A 23,966-nucleotide genomic window follows, 5' to 3' on the forward strand; every position below is an offset into this window, starting at 1 on the left:
GTACTGAACTATCGCCTCAACTCCTGTTTGTCAGATGTGTGTTTCATGTGTCTTCCTCATCCATTGAGCAGAAAAGTATTCCCACTGGGGACCCTTCCTGTTCTCTTGTATTTATTAATAAATAGTACCCATTGGGCAGGTAAGTATCCCCATTGTGGACCCTTCCTCTTCTCTTTTATTTGATAATAAATGTTTTGTAGATGTCATTGAAGAGGGGAAAATATTGTTCTGTGAGGCAAATTCCTCACAGATGCCATCATTTGAAGTGTCTTTTTTGCTTAGCTGCTGAACAAAACTACAATGACTGTTCTGTCTGTCATTCATTTGCTCTTAACACTCTGTGTGGATGTCTGTTTTCATTAAAAATGTATCTTGAGAATCTTTGGCTGCTGGAGCTACAGCAAGGTAAACTTGCCTCTGAGTCTTTAACATCCAGTGTCCCTCCAGTGCCAAAAAGGAAGTCTAAGAAACCAAAGCTGTTGATGGCTGCTGTCCAGTCAGAGTGGGATGCCTCCATTATGTCACTTGATGAGTTTTTTGACCTTCTGGTTCCTGCAACTGCTGTCTCTATTTTGACCCCACTGGAGGCCAGTATGGTGCAACCCTCTCACATGCCCATCATGTCTGAGTAGTCATCTGCTTCTAACTATTAGGGGGAACCACATCTCATCATTTTGGAGGGACCCGAGGGCAAACCACAGATATTAGTAAGGGAAGAAGTTCCTTGTTCCTTGATTGAGGTACATCAGGACTCAGAGCCACCATATTTTGTACAGGCAGACATCCTACTTAAGAAGAAGCAGAAGTCTTGACATCATATTTCCCCTCAGACATCTAAGTATCCTCAAAAGGAATGGCAGGAGTGTATATAGGGGCTTTTCAAAGCCATTATATCATTGAAGCCACCTTTAATTGTTTCCTACTGCTGCTGCTTCCCCTCCCCCATTCCTCTCCTTCTCCTTTCAAAAGTCAAAAAGAAAAAGAGAATTTTTACTTTGACAGGAATGATTCCTTGGCTTAGTCTTTCACATCCATTCTCCAGTGGATTATACCTCTGATGATGAGGATAAATTGTCTCCTGATTCTGCTCTTGAAGAATTCTCTTGTTCCTAAGTCTCAGTGAAACTACCCTGCTAAGGTTGGTCCCTTTGTTTGCAAAGACAAAAAAATGCCAGAAAGGTAAAAAAAGCCCAGCAAAAATGAGATTTCAAGTCAATTTGCAGCAGGATTCCAAGGGTTTTAAGCCATCCTTTCCTGATAAACTAGCCTCCCTATCGCTGTCTACCTCCCCCCTTTCCACCTTGGCCAACCCCAGTTTCCTCTGCCTCAAAAGCTGTTTCTCTCCTTCCCAACCTGGTAATCCATAACATCAGACAAATGGGTTCTGCCCATCATCTAAAATGGTTACAAAATATCTTTGGTTGCTCCTCCTCTTCTCTTAGGTTTCCCCAAGACTCTAAAACCAGATGCTCCTCATTCTCCCTCTTCTTTAAGACCTCTTTACTCAGGGGACAATAGAATTTGCTTCCTCTCATCCATTAGGAACAGGATTTATTCCAGAATGTTTCTAAGTGTTTTTAGAGCTTTTGTTTTCTTAACACCTTTTTCAAAATTCCAAATTGGCAAAAATAGCCTGCTGCACGTGCAGGGCTTGACAACAACTTTTAAAACAAGTTTATTAGGCGTTTCTTAAAATATGTAGATTAGTAAAAGTCCCTCAGTATTCCAAACGATAAGTGCTTTCGAATCTTCTTCACATCGTAAATGTATAGGGGCAACAAGCAGCTTTTCAAAGAAGAGCAGTTTCTGTTTCCTTAATGACGTAATTTCATTTACCATATCTCTTCCAATCAGTAAAATGGATATCAGTCTGCCCCCAAAGAAATATAAACCAATGGCAGAGATTACTATCAATAAATATGCCTGTTCCATTCATAACTTGTCAAGCCAGTCATATAGTCCTATGGTTGACATACCTTCGTGTCAACCAATAGTAGGTCTTCTGGCTTTTTGTATGGGTTTTAGCGGAATGATGCTGTTCAAACCGGGTGTTTGGTCAACTTGTAAATTGATAATCCATTTGGTTTCCCTTAACTCAGTATTGTTTTCAATATCCCCTTTTCTTAGGCTCACAAATACCTGTTCAATGACTTTGAAGGAAAAGGAGTGATCACAGAAAGTATTAACATGTACAGCCAATGCATTATAAGGATCCTTGTTACGTATGTCCCGTAGATGTCTTAGAATACAATTTTAGAAGGATGATTGTTTTTTCCTAAGTAGTATGCTGAGCATATTTTGCAGGTTGCCAAATACACAACGTTGGGCATATTACAAGTAGCATTTACATTAAATGAATAGCGCCTTTTAGTTTTGGGATGTTCAAAATGGTTGTCGTTATCTATGTGTGGACAAGCTGTACAATTACCACATCTAAAGGTGCCTTTTCACCCCAGAATCGTCGGTTTGTCAAAACCATCTTTGGCACAAAGGTGTCTTTTTAAATTCTTTTTGTTTTTATACCCAAAAGTTGGTCTCTCACCCACGATGTCCTTCAATTGGGGATCTTGAGTTAAAATTGGACAGAATTGCTTTATCACATTCTGGATTGCTACATTATCTGTACTGTAAGTTAACATAACTATTATATTATTTTTCTTTACTTTTTCCAATTTGCTTTTTCTTTTGTATCCATTTACATCTTTTTCATTGTATCCTCTTTCCTTAAGGTTTTTCTGTAGAAATTTGATTTCTTTGTGCCTCACGGATTCTTTACTGCATCTCTTTTCTATTCTTGATACTTCATTCTGCATAATATTCCTAGTAATATGCCTAGGATGCATACTACTTTTAGGAGATAATGATTTCTCCATGTATTTTTACGATATAGCGCAGTGTGCATGTCATTTCCCTCACTTAAAATAATATTAACATCCAGGAAACTAATAACCTCCCTTGACCATTGAGCTGTGAATTACAGGAAGGTAGTAGTCGTATTCATATATCCAGAGAAAGCAATAAATTGCTGTTCATTCCCTTTCCACAGAATGAAAAGGTCGTCCACAAATTGACCATAATAAAGGATGTTCTCAACCCAAGGATTCATAGGACTGAGGATGTACTTGAGCTCCCAATTTGCTAGTACTAGGTTGGAATAACTATTGGCGCAGGGGGTGCCAATGGCAACCCCCCCAGTGCGGCCAATATATGGAATTTCCAAAAACAAAACAATTATTTTCCAATAGTAGCTCCAGCAGTGAGCAGATCCTATTAGTTTCATCCAAGTTCATCTTTGATGTTAACAGACTCTATTCCTATGTCATTTGGTATTGACATGAAGAGGCTGTTAACATCCAAGGTGGTTAGCAGTATATTATTGCAGTCTTTATATCTATACACAACTGTGGATAATTTGCTAAGGAATCATCTGTGTCTCTTAATACAGTTTCAAACAATTTTAAAATTTTACTGAGTTTATTTTCAACATATAAGGACATAACTTCAGTGATCCAACCTTGCCCAGCCACTATAGGACGCAAGGGAGGATCAGATAACATTTTATGTATTTTCGGTAATCCATTTATAGCTGGTACAATTGGTTTTGTGACTTCCAAAAAATTGAACAACTCCAAATCGATTTGTCCTTCAAGGAGCATATCTTTTAAATGCCCAGTTACATTCTGTATAGCCTTATTGAGATCCACTGGAGAGACCTCAATATATGTCTTATTGTTGCTTAACATCTTCTTCATTTTCTCTTTGTACCACTCTGTCTCGAATACTACAATTGCTCCTCCCTTGTCCGTGGGTTTAAACATGACGTCATGATTGCGCTGCAAATCATAGCTGCTTGTTGTCCCTATACATTTACGATCTGAAGAAGATTCGAAAGCGCTTATCGTTTGGAATACTGAGGGACTTTTACTAATCTACATATTTTAAGAAACGCCTAATAAATTTATTTTAAAACTTGTTTTCAAGCTGTGGACTTGCAGCAGGCTATTTTTGCCGATTTTCAGAATTTTATGGCTAGCTGCACTTTGGCAGTGGGCAGTACTTTTCTTTTTAGTTTTATTTTTCAAAATTCCAAGTTTTAAGAAATTGACTCTGTAATCCCTACTTACAGTGCTTCTTCCCCAGGCCTTTTTTGTGACATTGGAGTTAAACGATGCTTATCTTCATATTGCTTTTCATTTAACATGCAGGGAATTCTTAAGGTTCTGTATCTCTTCATAACACTTTCTGTTTTCACTTTCAGTTGATAAGGGCAAGAAATCAGGTTCTCCAGACTTGCCCTCATCGGGAATAACCATAAACTACGACAAGTCTCAACTAGTACCAACTCAAAATATTGGAATTCATAGGAGCAGTTTTCAAAACAAAGTCAATGATAGCTTCACTGCCTTCCTCAAATTATCAGATCACAGGTCAAAAAAATAATATGCAGTACTAATATTTCAGCTTGCTTGGTCCTTCAAGCTCTAGGATCCATGTCAGCGGCAATAACCTTGGTACCTTTAGCTAGATTTTCTATGAGAATTCTCCAGTGGATGTTGGCAACACAATGGTCGATATTTTACCAACCCATATCATGTCAATTACGAATCACTCCGACATGCAAGAGAGATCTCAGTTGGGGATTTAATCAGATCAGGTACTACAACGCTGTTCTTTCATTCCTCCTAGCCCAAGGCCATAGTGACAATGGATACTTCCCAGTTGGGGTGAGGGACATTTTCTAGGGAAAACAATCCAAGGCACGTGATCCACTGAAAAGGTCAACTTGCATATCAATGTCCTAGAGATGAAAGCAGTGCTTTTAGCATTGCAGGCCTTCCAGGGTGCTCTCCCTTCAGGGATGATAGCAATTCAAATGGACAATATGTCAGTAGTTTGGTACATCAACAAACAAGGAGGGACTGGACCATACCCCTTGTGTTGAGAAGCACTCAGAGTGTGGCAATGGGTGATCTCATCCAACCGCTTTCTCATAACAATGCACATTCCGGGGGAAGTCCAGTGTGATAGCAGACAAACTGAGTAGGTGCTTTCTTCTTTCTCACAAGTGTTCTTTGTACAAGAATGTGACGGAAATTATTTTTCATCAGTGGAGTTTTCCCTGCTGCAATCTTTTTGTTTCTCCAATAAACAGTAAGTGCAGCAGCTAGTTTGCCCTAATCCCCCCACTAGGAGAATCGCCAAGGGGTGCTCTTCTTCATGATTGGCCCCCCAGTGTACTTTTTGTCTATGCATCAATCCTATTAATCTCAAAATTTGTACAGAAAGCTGCAAGGTTGAAGGTCAAAGTCATCTTCATTGCACCTTTCTGGCCTCTGAAGATTTGGTTTCCTTTCCTTTGGACTCGCTCACTTCACCAACCTTGGATTCTGGATCCTATTCCAGACCTCCTGTCTCACCTGACGGGCATGATCCATCCCGACATCTCAAACCTCAGGCTGAGGGCCTGGTTTCCCCAATTCCATTAATAGCCAGACAACTGATGCTCTCTTCCCTCTCTGACATATACTTTTATCTTCCCATAGACCTTCGACACAAAAACTCTATACAAGTAAATGGAAAGGATTTGTTTACTGGGCACAACAAAATCATGTTGAGCCATTTTCAGCTCCAATACATAATATACTCAAATTTTTAGCTTTACTTTTTAAAGAAGGGGCTAGTTCCTCAATTATTAAAGTTCAGTTAGCAACAATATCAAATATTCACATTGGAATTGAATGTTCTTCAATAGCCTCTCATAAATTTTGAGACCTCCGTTTAAGGACCGTGCTCCCCCATGGGATCTCAGTCTGGTACTGCAGGCATTAATACATTCCCCCTTTGAACCAGCAATTAAATGTAACCTTGAGTATCTTACTTGGAAAACGTTTTTTCTACTAGCCATTACCTGTGCTAGATGAATTTCAGAGATTCAAGCCTTATCTTCAAAACCCCATACTTAATCTCTCATAAGGATAGAGTGACGCTATGAACAAATGCCTCCTTTCTTCCCAAGGTGGTGTCAGAATCTAATATCAATCAGTCCATTAATTTGCCAGTATTCTTCCCTAATTTTGCAAACAAGGGCAATTACATGTTACATTTATTGGACGTTTACCTGCATAGAACAAAATAAATCAGAAAAACAGATCAATTGTTTGTTTCCTTTGCAGAATTGAAACTGAGTAAGCCAGTGGTGAAAGTAACTTTAGCCAGATGACTAACTGATTGTATTTCATTCATCTGTAGAAAATTGGGTATTACCTTACCAAAATTAATACATGCTCATTCAACTAGGTCCATGGCAACTTCTTCAATCTTTCTCTCCAGAACTTCCATGGATGACATATGTGCAGCAGCAACTTGGGCTACTCCCCATACCTTTGTTACTCATTACAGATTGGATCTGGTCACCAGGAGTAGAGCATCATTTGGTTCATTTGTGCTCAGGAATATCCTTCCTTAGAGTCCACCCAGGATTATAGGTAACTGGGGACTCTGTCCCATCAGTTGAGGATAGAATGAAAATTGACAACATCAGATAAAGAAGTTATGTACTCACCATAACATTCCATCTGTGTTGTCCATTTTCATCCTGCCCACCAGCCCCCATCCCTTTTGTTCACGAACTTCTGGACAAATGAGCTACTTGTGGGACATCATTGTCCTTTATGTTGAGCTCCAGATCTAGTTTTTTCCTTTATAGAGCACATGCAGTTTTTACATCTTCAGGATTCATGCATGTTAAACATTCCTTTCTGGAAATATCAGCAAACAAGATCTGAGGTAGCTTAGGGTTGGTGCATTATGGATAAGGGAGAAGCTCAAGAGCTATTTGGTTACAGTGAGCTTTAGTAAAGGCCGAGTCGGATCTGGGGATCAGATCCAAACCCATCAGCTGAGGAAGAATGAATATGGACAACACAGATGGAATGTTATGGTGAGTACATAACTTCTTCTTTTTTTTTTTTTCTTTATCAGTGCTTTTCATTTATTTCATGTTTATGGTTTGGGTTACTCTGTATTTTTTAGCTAATATATATCCAGGTGTGGAGTGTGTCCACATGCTAACATTTTGTTTATCATGATTGACAGGAGACCAAACAGATTGTACATGATCCTACGTATATAGAAAGCCACCAGAGGTGTTGTCTTACCTTTTCCCTGATCTTGTACAGGAAACCACCAGGCAGATTATCTGGTATCATGGAACTTGTTCTTTATTTTACTTGTTGCTGCAGTTGTAACTGTACTTTTAAAATGTCTGCCATTCTGTCTGCAAAATTTTGACATATGTCCTCATTTAATGTAAATCTGCGCAATTTATTTTTTTTAAGTTCGTAGAAATACAAATACTGTGGCTGGGAGATGATGGATCTCATTGTCAGGGCAATGTGTATGAATGAAACAAGTTGATTTATGTACAGTGGTGATCAGAGTTTTTTGCATTTGATCAGAATCAAGCATTGGAGGTTTACTCATTCAAAAGTGCTTTTTGTGGGACTGACAAAACACAAATCTGTGTGTGTGTGTGTGTGTGTGTGTGTGTGTGTGTGTGTGTTTGTGTGCATACAATAAGCTGAAGTACATTGCTGTAGGCAAGGCTTTTCAGCTGATTAAATAACTGAGATGTGCTTAGTCATAAAATGTTATTTTTAGATATGCCTACCTAGCCTGTGTGTGAAAGCCTAAATATTTACTATAGGGAAGTATTTACTTGCATACATTTTGAGTCCTTTAAGAAGGTCTACATCCATTAAAATAGCCCTGTGAGAAGAGGTGGACATTTTACAAGTTAAAAAAGCTGAAAGTGCTATTTTCTATTATTATGTGAAAGAAATGAATGGGGAAAATATGTTTGGCTTTGAGAATATCTTTTCAGTTTACTAAAAGCATGAAGCCTATAATTACATATCCTCCAACTTCAAAATTTAAAGTCTAAATGGCAAATAAATACAGTGATTTCAAAGCTCACTGTAATACATCTAAAGCAGGGATGTCCAACCTTTTGGCTTGCCGGGGCTGCATTGAGTGAACAGAAATTGTCTTGGGACCGCCTATAAAATATATCATATAGTTAACTCTTTTGCTGTCGCAGGTGACCAAAGTCGACCCTGGTTGTACTGTAGGTGCATTCGAACAATTAGTAAATGTAATAAATGCCTATTATTTGCCTTAAAATTCTAATTCTCATTCTAATTCTAATTCTCTAATCTAACAGTTAACTCTAACATCTTAGTTAACATATATATATATATATATATATATATATATATATATATATATATATATATACATATATATATATACACACACACACATACAAATAAACAGATATTCACTACAGCACTAGCATTTCTCACTGGGAAAACCACTCCAGCAGTCCAACTATGTAAAATGTCAACATTAGCAGTCCTACAATACAATAATCCACAAAAATAAGCCAACAAATTTGCAATAAAGTAAAGAATTCACATTACTGACTTAATAAAACAATTCTGAATAAGCTACAAGAGGGTCTCACCCAAACAAATGACTGGTGCTTCAAGCTAGATGCCAAAAATGCATCATCATTCCCTTTGGGAAGAGTGATGTCCCCACAAATTATCACATTAATAACAAATTTGCAAGCACGCAATCAGTCGTGAGGTGCTTGGGCACCCAGGTTCATAGAAATTTGACTTTGTACCACCATGTAGTCTCCATTGTACGGAAATCTTTTTACATGGCCCACCTCATTAGTAAGGGTATCTCATCCAGGGACAAGGAGGTCATAACATCCTTGTAATCTTCCTTTATAAGAGCCATTACTCAGTGCAAAGCCCCTTTTGTCATGTGCCTCAGCAAAACACCCTGCCAAAAGAAAGACTGCAACCATTTCTGACCAAAAAGATCAAAGGACTAAGTTCACTTAGTTATCCAAACAGACTAAACATTTTAGCTTCTTGCTTTCCTCTGTCTCTCACTGCCCCCTATAAATTTCATCACTGGCTTGCTTTCCAGGCTAAGAAAGATCCTGTCTTAAAAGAGACGTCCTCTACCTCAGAAATACTGGTTAAACTTAAAACGCTCACTACAAAGACCACAGCCTTCACTGCGACATAAACAAGCCACTTTGTATGGACAGGTTCTTGACACAAAAACTTCAACTTCTGTAAAAAGCTCCTCTCATTACCAAACAATGTAGTTAAGCAACATGACAACTGGATGGATAGTCATAAATGTACTCCTTGAGTAAGTAGCATAGCCTTCATCAAACTGGACAGAAAATCCACATACTAAACTTTCCTAGCTGGATGGCTAAGATCTAATATTGGTTACTCAAGTCTACTTGCCGAAGAAGAGGGGTCTATTTAACTAAGAATTCCATTTGCAAAAATATATTCATAGGTTCATAGATTAGTACTAGGCTAACTGCCCCTGCGAGCCATTTTAAGCCTAACCAATTATCCCTTGTGAGACTCAAACCCTGTACCTTGTGGTTGTAAGGCAAACACCTTAATCATTAGGCCACCCTCCCAAACCCAAATAAACAGCCTCTGCAAAGCTCGAACACAGGACCCTGCACACCATAGCCAATGTGATTTACCACTAAGCCATGCCAGATATGTACATATTAAATCTCTCTCTCTTTCACACACTCACACACTCACAAAAAGAGCCCCTACTTGTAAAATAGGCAACCTCAGTAATCACATGACACACACACTCACTGAATGAAATTGTCTAGAAGTCAAAATATCTGAAAAAAAAAATCATACTAGAGATGGACTCATCCATGCAATTTTCCACCACCAAAAGGACCATCAATAAATTAGCAAACAACTGCTCAGCAAAAAGTAAATCAATAAGAAATCCATAAACTCTCTTAAGATCATACTACATACTGGAGTAAACATATAACTTCCCTCCAATCTAAAGCCATTTGACATTCAGATATTTTAATTTGTGCATAAGTTATTCACAGATTGACAGTTTACTGAGCTGTCACATTAGCACTCTATGCTTAAGTCTGAACCAATGAAGTATACTTGTCAATTCCAAAATAATTAAAGTAACTGAACAAGAAGGTTATTTGCAAGGTTACATGGCAGTTTATATTGGAAATAAGCAGATATATTAAAAAGGCTCTGTTTCTCGTAATTATGCTGAAAAGTCTTCCAAAGTAAATACATCCTTCTGCTTTAGTATGGAACCATACCTCTTAACCTTAGAGCAAGAAATCTGGACAAAGCAAAACATAAAAGTGGGACACAGGCCCAAAAATAGTTATGCATCACAGACACCATTGAAACAACTGTAGCTGCAAACATACATCACTTATAATCTTTCTAGCCCATCGTCAGTTATGCATTATATGGCTCATTCAATCCTTCCTTCTTTTGCAACAAAGAAAACCGTGCTTTGAAATGACAGATGCATTAAAAATAATAAATAAAGCACATTGCATCCACATCCTGCAACTTCCTACCTGCAAACAACCACAGAGCTTTCACTGAAACTAGGGCTGCTTATTTCCCAGAATGACAGCTCTCCCTAATTAAGTCTAATGGTATACAATCTCCCAGGATCTGAACTACCTGAAATAAATTAAATTATGGCCTGCAAATTGCAAGTGCACTTTGGTTAATTAAACTATATTTCTAAGCCCACTTACTGTATTTTTTAGTAACATCCCAATATCCATTTCCAGGTCACTTTACAAGACGTTGGCAATGGCAGACTTGGCATCCTCACTCATACTGCTAGCATTGTCCATTAAATATAAATATCCATCCACTGCAAGTAGCATAGGTTCATAGGTTCATAGGTTGGAACTAGGCTATCAGCCCTAGGGCCTATACAAGCCTAGCTATAACAATTCTCTGGCTGTTTCTTCCTACAATATATACTTCTCTGGACCCCTGTCTATCAGGGCGACTGACGTGATCCCTGGAGTGAATTTCCTATTTCCCATACAATTGTCAAGGTTCCTTTTGAAGAGGGCCAAAGAGGCACTCTGCTTGACATGTATGGGCAGTCTATTCCAGAGTCTGGGGGAGTCTCTGGGTCAGGAACTATCCCTCCAGCATGTATTATTCATTGTGATGACAAGGTTTAGATCCCTGTAGCGTGTGGCTCTGAGGGATTGGGATTTCTTTAAGTGTAGCATGTCCAACAGCTCTGGGTTTGACATGGCCTTGTATGTTAAGCAGAGATCACCTCTGAGTAGATGATATGTGACAGAGTATAGCTGGAGTTTTTTTAGACATTCAGTATAGGGCATCTGCTTTAGGCCTGTGATTCTTTTAGTGAGGTATTTCTACGACTTTTCCAGTTGTTGCAGATGTCTTGAGAGGTACATACCAAACAGGGCGTTGTATTCTATAATGGGTCTAATGAGGGATGAGTACAGTGGGACAATGACCTCCTTTTTTCTGGATGAAAATCCCTTAGTGATGAGGTGTGCCACATAGAAGGATTTTCTGACTTTTGTGGCAATGTGGTTATCGAAGGTGAGGCCACTGTCCACCTGTGTCCCGAAGTCTCTTATCACACTTTCAGTGTTTAGTGTACTGCCACCTATGTGGTAATTCATGGTTGCATGTTTTTTCCCAAAGGGGATAACTATACATTTCTTGGCATTGAACTTGAGCCATGGCTCTGGCACCAAGCATCTGTTTCTGTAAGGCCCTTTTGTAGAATATCCACATCATTTTGGGATTCAGTAATGGCTCCCTGTTTGCAGTCATCTGCAAACTTTGTTAGCCAGAGTCCCTTAATGTTGGCCTGTACTTCAGAGAAGTAGATACGAAACAAAAGTGGTCCCAGGACTGAACCCTGAGGTACTCCACTTGTCACTTGTCTGGAGCTGGATTTGGAGTCGGCTACTTTTACAGTGTGGGTTCTGTCAGTAAGCCAGTTGGCAACCCATCGAGTGACATAGGGATTAATGCCCAGCTTAGTAAGTTTATCTATGATTCCAGAGTGGTGGATGGTGTCGAAGGCCTTGGTGAGATCCAGATAGACTGCGTGGACCACCTTACCCTCGTCCATAGCTCTGGAGACTGATTCAAAGAAGTCAATCAGATTCAGGAGACAAGATCGAGCCTCCACGAACCCAAACTAGGTGGTGTCCAGTGTTTGAAGGTTGCCAATGTCTTTGATTATAAGTTCCATGATAATACGTTCCATGGTCTTGCAGATCAGGCTTGTCAAACATATGGGAGGCGGTAGTTCCCAGAATCACTGATGGGAGGCGGTAGTTCCCAGAATCCAAGGTGGATCCTCCCTTGTGGAGTGGGATAACTGTAGCTGTGCGCCACTCAGTGGGCATGAAGCCTGAGGTGAGGCTATGATTAAACATGACACTTAGGTAAGGTGCCAGTTCATTTTGTAATTCATGTAGTACACAGCCCAGGATGTCGTCTGGTTCCATGGATACTGTATTCTTAGCTTTGGAGAGTGCGTTTTTTACCTGTGTGGCCATTATTACTGGAATTTGGCAATCTTTCGGTATTGAGATGGGCCCTTAAGGGGGTGAGAGGGGGGTGAAGTTGGCACTGAATCGATCTGCCAGGATATTGGCAATATCCTTGGGATCAGTATATTTAATTGAAGCCAACTAGTTGGTATACTGAAGACTGGAACAAAAAGTCACTATATGAAGACACAAATCCACCGTCAGGAAAAACAAACTTTAATGCAGCATTTTTTTTTTTTTTTTTGCTGCATTAAAGTCTGTTTTTCCTGATGGTGGATTTGTGTCTTCATCAGTATATTTAATGCCATTCTGTTGTAGCTCAGAGCAGATCTGAGCATTGCCATTTAGATTCTTGACATAGCTATAGAATGCCTTGTGGTTGTCTTTGGAATCTTTGGCAATTTTTTTTTGTAATAGCTTTGGAGCATTTATGAGGGATCTCAGCTTCTTACTGAGGCTGGTAAGGGAGTTTTTTGCATCCCGGGATTTTCCTCTTTTCTGCAACAGTTTCTTCCTTTTGTTGTAAAGTGCATTTATGGAAGGGGACCACCAGATTGGCTTCCTTTTTTTGGAGGAGAGCGTCTTGTTTCTATTTGGGATGGCACGATTCATGCACGAGTGGATGTGCTCGTACAGTGCCTTAGTGTAGGATTCGGCAGTCGAACCTTCAGTTCCCGTCTGCATGGGTGTCATGAAGTTTGTCACTTCTGACTTGAGTAGCATGAAGTCGGCTTTGGAGAAGTTTTGTACGGAGGTTTCCTTATTGGGGGGTGGAGGTGGAATGTGAATGTCAAGGGTGATTAGCTTGTGGACAGACCTGACCAACGAGGGGGTGACCATAGGTGTGGAACATCGATTTCCCATGTTGGTAATGACCAGGTCTAGGATATTGGATCCCCTGGTAGGACTATGGATTAGTTGATCCAGGGCATTGGAATTTATGAATTCCAAGAACTGTTGGGCAAAGGTGTTGGTACACGAGTAGTTTTCCCAGTTAATAGCAGAGTAGTTGAAATCACCCAGTATTAGGGTGTTTGGTTGTATCTTTGTCATGCCTAGTACCCAAGTATCAGGTTTTGAAACAAAGAAGCAGATTCCCCACAGTCCGTAAGTTTCTGTCTTTAATAATCATTTACTGTTGCAGCCCTCCAAACACATAAATGTACACATGCACACTAAAACCCCCAACATTTAAAAAAATGACATTGTACCCACCTGATTTGCCAGTATTGATGATCCACCAAAGCTATGCTTATTGTTGTCTAATCTGCCACTGCTTAGAACCCACCAATGACAAAACAGGACTGGGTACTTTTTTGTTTGTCAGAAAAAATCAATACAACTTTATATGCTACAGTCCCACAAAGTCAATCCACTACTGACCCATTAACCCCAGGCTGCTGTCTCATTTTTACTCCCTGGAATTGCATTACCTTCAATGACTAATTTTATTTCCTAAAAAAAAGACACAAATTGGAAGATGAAGGAAAATCCATACAGTTGAGAAGTACGATTTCATATTCAATACAACACTCTCTCTGTCAGGAAAGCCACAATGTAATGAAAGTGTACTTTTAATGTATGATATATTTGTGTGAGCTAACTTATTTGTGTTCAGTAGGTAGATTGATCGTCATTAACCTCTTTGTGGCGTGTGTCGCTCTCTCTGTCTCTCTGTCATGCACACATACACACACACACTCTTCTTCTACTTTCGCATATACAAACATTCTGCTTTCATGCATGTACTCACTCACTCATTCACTCCATACTTACCTATTAACACAAGTAAGTGCTGTCCCTTTCAAAGGCAATGGCGGCAAATCTATACACGAGTCCCTCTTCAGCGAGAACACACACACACACACACACACACACACACACACACACACACACACACACACTGATTCTTTGGCACGAAATAACGGCACAAACATACACATCCTTCTTTGGCACAAAATAATCAAAGCTAGAAGGGTGCTTTGGTGCATGCGCACACCAACGTTAGAGTTACAAGTCACAGGTGTTAAAAACACAAAACAAAAAAAGTGTTTTGGGGCATGCATACATCGATGTTGCAGTTAGAGGTCAGGGGCTGCATGGAAGAGGTCTGAGGGCTGCATGCAGCCCACGGGCCACAGGTTGGACAAGTCTGATCTAAAGCATTTTTGCAGGAGGAGTATGTCTCTTCCTCCATACCCCTTCTAGCTGTATATACTAACTTTAAGATCACTGTACCCCAGGGTAAGGAAATACTGTGAGCTGCAACAATCGTGAGCTTGGTATATTTTTTCATGATTATACATTGTCTCAGTTTTCTAAAATTCACCACGTCAATCCTTGTAAATTTTAACAGGCACGCAAATATTGTATAGTTTGATAGCATATCTTTCCCAGTTCTGAATTCACTAGAATTTGATAGATTGCAAAAATTTATGTTATTGTTTATCACTGGAGCAAAATCATAATATAACAAATTAGTTGATTTTGTTATTGTAAAGCATGGAAAGCCTCAGTTATACTCCAAAAATGTGGGAAACAAATAAGCAAGTTAAGATTCTTTATGACATCAGAAATGTGCTTAATAATTTTATTTAAGATTGAGTCTTGCACTTTGGATTAACAGCAGACAGTACTGGTCATCAACACTGGCAGAAGGTAAAATAGCCTTAAAAGCTGTTACATACTTTACACTGCTACACTTATAAACAACAATTTGACAGAATAAATTGTATAATAGCTTTTATAGCTGCTCTTTCTTCAGAGGGATACTTTGTTTTTACCTACTGTCTGTTTGGCAGTGCCAAGTGTTTTACCAGCTTTTAAAGACTGTGAAAGTAAGTAAAGCACTTCTTGCTCCTACACCATTTTGCTGTAATTGGTAGAACATGGAGCAGATAAAGCTCCATACATTACAGAGAATTATGATCAAGTCTCACCAGTCTTCAATCTTCTTATGTGTTCTTGGTATGGCAGCTAAGATTTACCTGTCTAGCTTCACGCTCAAATGAATTTATTGACTCCATATCTAGGACACATATTAACCTGGTAAAAATCCTGTGTTTATTTACAAAGTGAAAACATTATTTATCTGTTTGTAAAAGTGAACTTTTCAAGCATTTGAAATTATGAGATAAATACTATGAACTGTGAACTGCAACTCAAATTTAAGCTGCAGCTGTTCATCTTTATAATTAAAATCACAACCTTGGTACAGTTTACAACTGAATACCTAAATGTTGTTAGAAGTTAAATGGGACATAGTGGCATGGGATGTGGTTATAGGGACAACAATGTGGGACATGTGACTACAATCTGGAAATCCTAACATCACCCCAGGTTCTAAGCAGGCAGGCTTGGGCAGTGGATGCTTTCTTCCCAAATTGGATGGGTCTTTTTTCTTTTTCCTTTCCCTTTCCATACCTTTACTCCCCAGGGTAGTTCAAAAATTGAAGGAGGAGAAGTCAAAAATAATCCCGATTGCCCCTATCTAACCTATGTAGCACTTATTCCACCTGTTTCAGATAATATAGGAACAACTTTTGTTAACAGAGTATACGAACCTCCTGACACAGTTAAGATGGTCTTTAATGCACCTCAAATTATTTACACACAGCCTATCAGCTTGGAAGATATGACCCTGCTTAATTTTGGCCACCCTTTTCTGATTTTTCTGAGAACATTGTAAAACTCATGAAGGAATCTAGAAGGCCAATACAAGGAAATCATACCAAGCTAAATGAAAAAGATTCTTCCCTCTCATGGGAAAGGAGGAACCACCACTCAGAGTAAGTGGGTATCCTTTTAGTTCTCTACAATTTGAGCAAGATGTTCTCTTTAGGTTTGGCCTATGCCTCTGTAAAAGTACTTCTATTCACTTGCCTATTAAATTGTGTCTAGACCTCTCAGTGAAGCAGTTCCTAAAGGATATGTTGCACTAGAGACCTTGAAGAAAGACTGTGGCTTCAGCTTGGGAGCTGAGTTTTGTGCTAGAAAAAAATGAACTTACCACATTTTGAACTATTTGCTTCTGCACCTCTTAAATCATTTATCTGGAAAACAAAGGGGCCTCTGAACTACAAGCCTTTATTTGTAAGGAGTCTTTCTTGCAGTTTTATAAAGACAGGATATCTGACGACTAACTTCTCTTTTATGTCATTAGAGAAATAGCACTGCAGCAAGCTATTCAGCTTCCAGTTTACTTCTCTAGTGCACAAAATAAGGGAGAACATAATCCTCCTCTCCTTAGATGTGTATAAACAACAAGTAACACTCTCATAAAATAAGATAGTTTTTATCCTTTATGGAAATCAGGCAAGGGCTGCCAGTGGTAAAACAAACTGTTATAAAGTGACTTGTTCATTGCATTAAATTTTGCTATAAAACTCATGACAGGATATTGCAGGAAAAGGTGAGGCCCCATTTAGCAAGGGGCACTGCAATTACTGTAGTCTTCCAGAAAAGAGTTGGTCATCAGAACATCCTAGAAGCAGCCACTTGATCCTCAGGTGATACCTTTTCTAAACATTGCAAGCTTGATGCAGTGTCTAGGGCTAGGGCTGGATTCGTGTCTGCTGTCCTGGAGAGTGTCTTCCGTTTCTAATCCAGACTCTGAGCCAGTCGCCCACCAGAAAAGCTTTGGGAGTTTTCTCTATAAATTATGACTGCAACAGTGACCCACTAAGAATCCAGTATAGTTGTGTAGGGAACTTAACCATAGTTGTAGGTGTTTGAGTGTGGTCATGGTTCAGTATTGTTTCCCTCCCTTTCTCCCCTCTACTACAGTGGGACCATTAGGGGCCAGTGGAGGTATACAAATAACCCTTAACACATGCTGCCCTTTTCTCCTTTTTCAGGTTCCCTAAAGAGGCCTTATGTCCAGTATATCACAGGCAGCAGCCTTGGTGCAAGCCTAACCACTGACATAGGCATGATTCTGCCGTGCTTGTTGGCAAAAAGGAACCAAATGTAACACAGCTATATTCCACCCATAAACCAGATACGTGGAGAGATATGTGGTAAGGCAACATCAACCTAACCGTGGGAAGGAAGGGTTCTGAGTTCTAAACATCATGATGGGTGTCATACTGAGCCAGCAGCACAGATTATCATAAGTTATGATGGCAGCAGTGATCATGCCGGAATATCTACACTTATCACAATTTAGCTACACAATTGTAGTTTGTCTCTTTTTATTTTGTGACCATTTGGTCTACATTTTCCACTTTTTATCCATGTATAATTCTGTTTTTTTTTATTACAAAACAAACTATGTTAAGTTGTCAATCTCGCCTTCATTCTTGCTTGATGGGTTCGGAGCCGATCCCTCGGCTCCGACTCGGCACTTGCTTTAGCTCGAGAACTCCTTTTACCAGCTCGAGGCAGCCCCATATCCCATGATGCAAGGCAGGAAGTACCCAGATCTCGTTTGCCGCTTCGCTTGGGAGGTCTTCTCTTTACCAGCTCCTGGTAAGTAGTTCACATTTGTGATATTTAAACCCCTTTTAGTTTAAAACTAATTTTTTGATAGTTTAATTTTAATTCTAACCTTTTTCTGACAGAAATCCCTGTCTCTTTTAATTTTTTTTAGTTAGTCAATTTTCCCTATCCCATCCCCCCCCCTGTTAGGGTGTGTGTGTTGGTGTTTTTTTTACAAAATACCTCTTGGTATTTGTTTAATTTAAATTTGACTGGTGTGTCTGTGTGTGTTGTGTTTAGGCACCATGTCTAAGGAGAGGGTTTCAGGTTTTAAGAAGTGTGACTCGTGCTGTCAGAAGATGTCTCTGACAGACGGTCACACTTCTTGCCTGTACTGTTTGGGCCCTCTTCACCTGCAGGACTCCTGTGCTATTTGTCACTCCTTCAGCCAGAGAGTCCTGCAGGAGAGACGCAATAAGTTGATTCTCAGGGGTCTTCTTAAGCCGGAGGGCTCTCCGGCTAAGTCGGCTCCACAAAAATCAACTAAAACTGCCAAGGCCCAGGCTTCTGTTTCTAAGCCTGCGGCTTCGACTCCGACTCGTATAGAGTCGAGATCGGCTATGGCTGGAGCCGATTCTGGATCCACAAAGCTTTCGGCGCCGATGGCTATCGGTGCCGAATCTGTTTTGACCACTGTGGTGTCGGCTCCGATCGGCTCCGACACCCATGTGGCACAGGCATCGGTGTCGGCTCCGATCGGCTCCGACACCGCTTTGGTAGCTGTATCGGCTCCGGCTGGAGCCGATACATCGAGACGTTCTGCCGGCTCCGAGAAGTCGGTGCCGACAGGATCTGTAGTATCGGCTCCGATGGTCCATTCCAGGAAGAGGTCGAGGTCTCCTTCCTTGGAGCCGATACTTTCGGCTCGGCCGCCTCTTCTATCGGAACGGAGCCATCGGAGCCGATCTTCAAGGTCATCCAGGTTGTCAGATCATGACCTAGAGAGAGTGGTCAGTAGATTACTCAAGTCACAGGTACTGGCCCAAATGCTACACAGTCCATCTCAGCAGACGACTGTTGGTCCACACCCCGTTACAGTTCCTCCTTCGACTCTACCCCAGAGTTTGGAGTTGGAGTCTTCGGGCATGGTTACTGCTACGGCTGGAGGACGGATACCTCCTTCTGTTCCTTCAGCCCCTACTCTTATCTCCTCTTCCTTAGAGGGATTCGTGGTCGGGCTTCCATGGTCTCCTCCGAGGGGGTGAGTGGCATCGGACCCTTGTCCGAGCCCGCTCTTCCCCTTGGAGCCTCGGCCTTGGTGAGCTTGGCTCCGACATCTGCCTCGGAGACTTCCCTTTCGGTGGCCCCTGGAGTTCCTAGCTCTTCGGAGCGGCTTCTCTCGGACCTGCCTGGGAGGGGAGCATTCGAGGTGATGAAGAGTGTACTGGCCACTGGTATCAGTCAGCAGTCTCTTCCCGTAGCTCCTCCCTCTATTGTACCTGTTGACATCTCTGCCACTTCTCTTGCTACAGGACCCAGAGATCCTCCGCCTCAGGTTTCCCCATTGGGAATTTCCCCCTCTTCCGAGGATTCTCCTGATGTTTCGGGAGATCCTCCTAGGAAGAGGACTTGTAAGAGGAAGCATGTAGACTCCCTGAGTCTGTCACTGGATACTGACTTTGATGAGTCAGAGGGATCCCTAGATCCTCTCTGAGGATGTCTCCTTCTCAGACATCCTAGAACTTCTGAAACAGAGGGAAACTGGCCCACCAACAATCCCTCTGAGGATGAGTCAGTATACCTAGAGGCGTTTGGATCTCGGCCCTCCACCTCCTGGGTGTCTCCGCCTTCGACCCCTTATGCAGGTTATTGCACGAAGGCGTGGACAGCTCCTGACTCTGTAGAGCCAGTCCCTAGGAGGCCTTCTAAATTTATCACTGCCCCTAGTGACAAACAATTCCTTACCAAGGGTGTCCCCGCTGATGCCATGGTGGTGGCTGCGGCCACCAAAAGGAACTTGCAGATCCTTCCGTGCCCGTCCATCCTCCTAATAAGGACTCTAGGACCATGGATAGGTATGCAAGCGGATGTTTTCCTCAGCGACCTTTGCTATGCTCGCTGAATTATCTTTGTCACTTCACCAGACTCCAGAGAGATATCCTGAAGGAGCTGGGAGAAGTAGTTCAGGATCCTACAGCTGCAGGGGCCCAAGAAAAGATTGCTTCGCAGCTAGGAACCCTCAATTCCATTGCTAACTCCTCCATGCGGCTAATATCTTATGCTGCGGATGGAGCGAGTAGAGCCGCAGGCACAGGTGTGGCTCTTAGACGCCAAGCCTGGATGCGGCTATGTGATTTTGCGGATCCCTTTAAGGCCCTTCACAAATTCTCCCTTTGATGGGTCAGCTTTGTTTGGCCCTCAGGTGAAGGAGACCTTGACCAGGTGTGAGCAGGACGGCAAGACTCTTTCTGCTGTTGGAGTCCGTTTTTCCACCCCTTCTAGGCCTTATCCCAAAGGACAGAAGGGTGGGAAGATGTGGTTCCGTAAATCCCAAGGAGTCACGCCGATTCACGTGGTCAGTTTACCCCTAGAGGCAGAGGGGTAACAACAACAGACGCCGCTCTAGAGGCAGAGGGGTCCAAGAACCAGGGCAACAGGGAGTCTCTGCCTGAGAAGCCCTTTCAGCATCCCTGAGGTGTTGCCTGGCTGTCCCACCTTGGAGGCAGTGGGGGGAAGATTATCACTGTACCCAGAAGCCTGGCATTCCCTCACTCAAGACAGATGGGTACAGTCGATCATATCCAAGGGTTACATAATTCCTTTCGAGGAAAGTCCCTTCCCCTCAAGTTCCCTTCCAGATGTACCACCCGGTCTAAGGGACATTGCAGAGTTAGAAATCGCAAAACTACTGCAAAAAAGAGCCATTCAGCCAGTTACAATAGACCATTCAGAGCCCGGAATCTACTCAAGGTTCTTTTGGTCCCCAACAAGACGAGAGACTGGAGAGCAATATTGGATCTCAGCAGACTCAACAAGTCTGTCAGGAAGACAAGATTCCGAATGGTCACTCTTCAATCAATTCTGCCCTTCTTACAGAAGGACAACTGGATGTGCTCAATAGATCTTCAGGATACGTACTATCACATCAAAATTCACAGACGCTCCAGGAGATTTCTCCGCTTCGCTGGGGTCCAGTCATTTCCAGTTCAGAGCCCTGCCCTTTGGTCTCACTACAGCCCCCAGAGTGTTCACCAAATGCATGGCAGTGGTCACGGCTCACCTGAGACGCCAAGGATTCCAGGTGTTTCCGTGATCTCGACGACTGCCTCCTGTCAGCCACCACCAGCCATCAGCTTATACAAGCCAGGGATTACACAATAGACCTTTGTTCTCATTTGGGCATCTCAGTCAACTTCAAAAGTCATCCTTATCGCCCTGCCAGTCTATTACCTTCATAGGCAAACTTAAACACTGTTCGGATGTCAGCTACCCTTACAGAACAAAGAGTTTCAGACATTCAGACTCATGTCAGGATCATTCTGGCCAGCAAGAAGGTACAGGCCAGAATGGTTCTAAAGGTATTACGTCTCATGGCTGCGCCCATCACTCTTCCCCTGGCTCGATTCTACATGCGCCTCCTTCAGTGGATGCTGTTCACACAGTGGTCATACCAGCAACTCCCAATGCGTCACCAGATTCTGGTAACACAAACATGCAAAGAACATCTTGCTTGGTGGATCACATCGCCTCAGGTTCACCAAGGCAGGTGCTTTGTACCTCCGTCCCCGATAGCCACTGTCACCACGGATGCCTCCCTGATCGGGTGGGGGTCATTATCAGGGCAGGATGGTTCATGGACGTGGCAACCGCTCGAGTACCATCTGCACATAAATGTCCTGGAGATGAGAGCAGTGCTTTTAACGCTGCAAGCCCTCAACGACTTTCTTCCCGTAGGGACAATTGCAGTCCACACAGACAACATGTCTGTAGTTTGGTATATCAACAAACAGGGCGGAACCAAGTCCTACCCCTTGTGTCGAGAAGCGCTCAGACTATGGCAATGGGCGATCTCCTCTCATCGGTTTCTGGTAGCAACGCATATCCCTGGGAAAACCAACATTATAGCGGACAGATTGAGCAGAGCTATTCTCATGCCTCACGAGTGGTCTCTCAAGCAATCCATAGCGGAAGAGATTTTTCTGGAATGGGGTCGTCCATGTTGCGATCTTTTGCTACTCCCCAAAACAGCAAATGTCCAGACTTCTTCAGCCTCTTTCCTCTATCAGGCCATCCCCCAGAGACGCTCTGACCCAGGATTGGCCCCAGGGACTTCTTTATGCCTTCCTCCATTTCCTCTGATCCCTCAGGTGATCCAGAAAGCTACCGTTTTGAGAGCCAAATTGATTCTCATTGCCCCTTACTGGCCTCGACAAGTTTGGTTCCCGCTCCTCCATCGTCACCTTTTGGTGCAGCCGTAGCATCTGGACCCAGTGCCAGATCTACTGATTCACCAATCCGGTCAGCTGCACCGGTCAATCCCTTCTCTCAACCTCACAGCATGGTTGCTCCACTTCCTTCCTTAGCCAGGCTTCCTTTGATCTCTAACCCAGTTAGAGATATCATAGTAGCTTCACTAAAATCCTCTACCAGGAGGATTTACACAAGCAAATGGAAACGTTTCTCTTATTGGGCTAAGGCCCAAAATATTGATCCTTTTACTGCCCCTGTTCAGGCAGTTCTGGACTTCTTAGCAGAGATTTTTCATGCAGGCTCCTCTTCTTCCACAGTCAGAGTTCAGTTGGCTGCTATTTCTAATTTTCGTGTCGGGATAGCAGATCATAATATTATGTCCCATAGGCTCTGCAGGGCCTTCTTGAAAGGAATTTTCCTACTAAAGCCTCCAATCAGGAATCCTCCTCCTCAGTGGGATCTAAATTTAGTGCTGACATCCTTGATTCTTCCGCCCTTCGAGCCAGCTGTTTCTTGTTCCCTGAAATATCTTTCTTGGAAAACGTTATTCCTAGTGGCTATTACATCTGCCAGGAGGGTGTCTGAACTTCATGCTCTTTCAGTTCGACCCCCCCCTATTTGATTTTTCACAAAGACAGAGTATCTTTGAGAACTAATCCATCCTTTTTACCTAAGGTCGCTTCAAAAAACAATCTGAATCAATCCATTGATCTCCCCGTATTTTTCCTAACTATTCAGATAGAGCCGAACAAAAGCTACATTATCTTGACGCCCACCGTCAGCTTAGATATTATTTGGACAGAACAAAAAAATTTAGAAAATCTGATCAACTTTTTGTTTCCTATGCGGATAATAAAAAAGGCTTTCCTGTTTCTAAAGTGACTTTGTCCAGATGGCTTTCTTCGGTCATCACTGAAATTTATACGATCAGGGGAAAACAGCTGTGCTCAAAACCTAAAGCACATTCAACTAGGAGTTTAGCTACTTCTACAGCTTTTCAAGCTAGACTGCCTTTGGACACTATTTGTGCAGCGCCACTTGGGCCACTCCTCACACTTTTGTTTCCCATTACAAATTGGACTTGGCCTCCAGGGACAGAGCCAGTTTTGGCTCTACAGTCCTCAAGAGTTTGTTCCATTGAGCCACCCAGGATAGAGGTGCTAGGACGCGGTCCCATCAAGCAAGAATGAAGGCGAGATTGACAACTTAACATTAAGAAGTTATGTACCTACCATAACGCTCCATGTTAGTTGTCTTCTCGCCTTCTTTCTTGCACCTCCCTCCTTCCCCTGGCCTGGACAGACCTTGTATAAGAAACTATTATGCTAAAGACCATTCAGACCTGGTCCTTTTTCCATCTGTAGTTTCTTCTTCCTTTGGGAAGTATTTTATGCTTGGTGTTATTGCCCTTTGTCAACAAACGAGATCTGGGTACTTCCTGCCTTGCATCATGGGATATGGGGCTGCCTCGAGCTGGTAAAAGGAGTTCTCGAGCTAAAGCAAGTGCCGAGTCGGAGCCGAGGGATCGGCTCCGAACCCATCAAGCAAGAAAGAAGGTGAGAGAAGACAACTAACATGGAACGTTATGGTAGGTACATAACTTCTTATTTGTTTA

At 42.0% G+C, this 23,966-nt stretch overlaps 1 protein-coding gene across 1 annotated transcript in view; it reads left to right on the top strand.

Annotated features, from left to right (window-relative positions):
• Nucleotides 1-23,966, top strand: part of ANKMY1 (ankyrin repeat and MYND domain containing 1) — a 1,970,922-nt gene that overhangs the window by 1,140,572 nt on the left and 806,384 nt on the right. The gene's annotated exons all lie outside the window — the stretch shown is intronic.

This window comes from Protopterus annectens, chromosome 4.part1 (genome assembly GCF_019279795.1).
Source record: "Protopterus annectens isolate FY-2018-M chromosome 4.part1, PAN1.0, whole genome shotgun sequence".
In the NCBI taxonomy this organism is placed as follows: Eukaryota; Metazoa; Chordata; order Ceratodontiformes; family Protopteridae; genus Protopterus; species Protopterus annectens.